We start from the raw sequence: 3856 nt of genomic DNA, 5'->3' as shown, positions 1-3856 counted from the left end.
TTTTGTAATATATTTATATCATTGCAGCTAAAACATCTGTGATAAAGAGTCGCATAATGAAGACTCGCAAACAGATAATGAAGTAATAACTTTAGAATCAAGATCAGAGAATCCCATTGACAACTCAACAGCTGCTCTCTCTCCAAATGCTAATCCTGTATCATTAAAAAGGTAAAACTTTATTAATTTTTTTTATATTTATATGTACACCAATATTATTTGTAGTAATGCAATGTCTAAAGAAAAATTGTTATTTAAAGTTTTACGAATTATTTGCAGAAGAAACAGTAATTCAGAGTTTAAGCATATCCCAAAGCGTCCTAGACACATTAGATATATTGGAGATGTGACTAGGGATGATTTTACTTCAGATCAAGCTTTTCTAGTCGTTGAAAAATATTACAAAGAAACAAAAAACAAACTGAAATTAAAAGATAAAAACATTAGTCGTTTCAAGAAAAAAGTCAGCACTTTCGAAGATCTTTTGGATCACTTAAAAGAAGTTGGACTTATTTCTAAAGAAGGACTTGATGCTGTAAAAGTAAGATTGTAATTTTTTTTCCTTTATTTAGGATTTTTACAAAATAAAAATAAAAATTTATCAATTGTTTTGTTATTACATAATCTTCGTTTTTCTTTTTTTGTTTTCAGTTACATTCCTCACCCGCTCTTCCTGAAATAATGAAAAACATTCTTTCTACCAAAAAATGTAACTCCTACTCACCAGCACTAAAAGACTTTGCTTGTTCCTTATTATTTTATTCAAGTGCAGCATACAAATTCGTAAGGGATCAATTTTTAAAAGCTTTGCCTTGTCCTCAAACGGTTAGAAGATGGTTTGGGAATATTCATCTTGGTCCTGGCATTAGTAAAAATGTACTAATAAGCTTGAAAAACATGATCGAAGCAGAACGTTTAAATGGGAAAGAGTTGCAATTTGGACTCCAATTGGATGAAATGTCAGTAAAAAAGCTCATTGAATTGAAACATAATGTATGGTATGGATTAGTTGACATTGGAGGTCTGGGAAAAAACAATTCTGAAGAAGCTTCTTATGCTTTGGTGGCTATGCTCGTGTGTCTAAATGGACACTTTAAAACTCCAGTAGCGTATTATTTTATAAAAAGTCTTTGTGGCCAGGCAAGATCAAATATGCTACAGGAAATCCTGTTAACACTCCATGAAAATGGAATAAGTGACGTTCGTTCTGTCACTTTCGATGGTGCATCAAGTAATTTGAGTATGGTTTCTGAACTTGGCGCTAATACTACGGACATCGATCAAAAATGTTCATTTGAACACCTAGCGACAAATGAACCAGTTATTGTCATACCCGATGCATGCCATATGATAAAATTAGTTCGAAATACATTAGCTAAATACGACTTCATTGATAGTGACAAGAAAACAATTACTTGGCGTTTTATTGTAAAATTAGTGAATTTTCAAGAGCAAGAAGGTACGCATCCAGGTACAAAAATTAGGCGAAGGCACATTGACTTTTACGGCGAAAAAATGAAGGTCAAATTAGCGGTGCAAACTTTAAGTACGCGAGTATCTGACGCTTTAAGATACTTAGAAATGAAATCACTCGATTTTAGTGAAGCAAGTGCAACCGCTTTATTTTGCAAAAATTTTAATGATGCTTTTGATATTCTCAACTCAAGATGTAGGTTTGGAAAAACTGAGTTGAAAAATGGCATATCCAAATTAAATCTTGAACAATTAGAAAAACACATTGATTACTTAGTTGATTACATCAAATATTTAAAAGTAAATGAAAATGGCAAAATCAAAGACATACTGGCAAGTAGTCGTCGAATTGGATTTTGGGGAATAATTACTGGGCTAAAAAACGTATTAAATCTTTCAAGATATTTATTTCAATATAAGCTTATGGATTATTTGTTAACATACAAATTGTCACAGGACCATCTGGAGACATTTTTTTCATGTATTAGAAAAATGGGAGGATTTAATAACAACCTGACTTGTTATCAATTTCAAGCATCTTATAAAAAACTAGTCAGTCATGTAAATACTATAGAGGTTTCTGAAGGCAATTGTAGCGCACAGGACGGCACAGCAATAATTAGAACGAAAAATTTTAAAAGTTTGAATGCTCGTGAATCGGAAAATATTATGGTTGATATTGATCATGATTATGTAGGTAGTAATGGTTGGTCTTGGACTGATTACCATTACGATGTCGTCACTTACATTGATGGTTATATCGTGTATAGTATTAAAAAAACATTGCATTGTCAGATGTGTCTTGATTGCTTAGAGACACAAGAAACTTCCTGTGATTTAATAAATATAAAAAATAGGCAAAGAGAAGATACACAGTGGAGAAGATAAAGAGTGGCTTAGTATTTCCTAGTCAAGATGTAGTAAGTATTTGCAAAGTTGCTGAAAAAATCGTAAGAATGACGCCAAACCTTTTTAGTCATAGAAACATTGTTGATATTATGGTGTTGCGTGCCAGGCGATTAGTGTTACCTATGAATATTTTTTCAAATTTACATATCTATGTTGAAAAGGATATTTTATTTAGTCACAAAGCACAATTGGTTGATAATATTTTTAAAAAATATTTTACTGTTAGGTTACATCACGAAGCTAGCTCTGCTCAACAGAAAGTTAAACGCGTAAGGACTTTTCATCACAGGCTAGTCATATACAAAAATCAATAAAATTTGTTTCATTAATAATATTTGTTTATGTTCAATTCTTTTTTTGATGCTTTTTAGAATTTCGTAACTCTGTTGTATACAGAGCTAAGATTTACCAAAATGATGCATAATTCACATTCTATACAATAAAAAGTTCAATTCTATTCACTCTCGTTTTATTATTTTTCCCTCTTAAAATAATTTGTTTCCTTTAATTTTACTGTATTTCATCCTGGAAAATGTTTCTTGTAGAAATTAATGTGCATAATTTTTGTAAGCTAACAAATTGTTATTGAATTTTATTTGCAATTACAATAAATGTCTTTTAATGTCTATAAATATTTATCAAGTCCAAAATTTTTTTATGTATTTTATTATGCTCATACTATCGCATTTAAATAATATTAAATATTACAAAAATTCTATTCAATGTGCTTTATATAAATTGTATGCAATTTTTTGGTACGTAGCAAAATGTTTGTTCACATTTTTTGATTAAAAATCTTATTATTAAAGTTAAGAAATATATTTATATAAAATATACAGTTACTGTACCGTGAGTGTATAAAGTATTTTGATAGAATTACTAAAAACTATTTTGATTATATTAGTAGAAACTTAATTATTTAATTAATAAAAATTACGTAAATCTGATTCGACTTTACACCCAGCAAACACAGAGATGTAATATATATCTCTCAGAGTTATAACATTATATATCACAAGTAACATAGTTACATAATAAGTAAAATACATGTATGTTACATGTACTGCTAAATGTCAGCAACAAAAGTACTTCTCTGATATATCAGAGATATGTATCACTGAACTTTAAATATTATATTTATGTTATATAATCATACCACTATATCACATAACAAATATATTTCAGTTACGGAACATTAGGTAACATATACATTTCAAATGCATAACAATGTATAAATGTGTTACATATAGTTTACTCATATGTAAGGCGCACAATAGAGAAAATACTAGGAATAAATATTAATTAAATATTAGAAGTAAGAATTATTTTAAAATAATAAATTCGAAAAAATGTGATATACAAATACAAATTCGAATATAAAAGGCTCTTACTAGTTTATTAGCCCTTACTATAATCCTTTATAGCCGAATTTATATTTTTATATCAGAAAAATTTTTTCGATTTTATTATTTTA

Source organism: Camponotus floridanus, unplaced genomic scaffold, assembly GCF_003227725.1.
Source record: "Camponotus floridanus strain SB8 unplaced genomic scaffold, Cflo_v7.5 scaffold134, whole genome shotgun sequence".
In the NCBI taxonomy this organism is placed as follows: Eukaryota; Metazoa; Arthropoda; class Insecta; order Hymenoptera; family Formicidae; genus Camponotus; species Camponotus floridanus.
Note: the sequence above shows the minus strand (reverse complement) of the source record.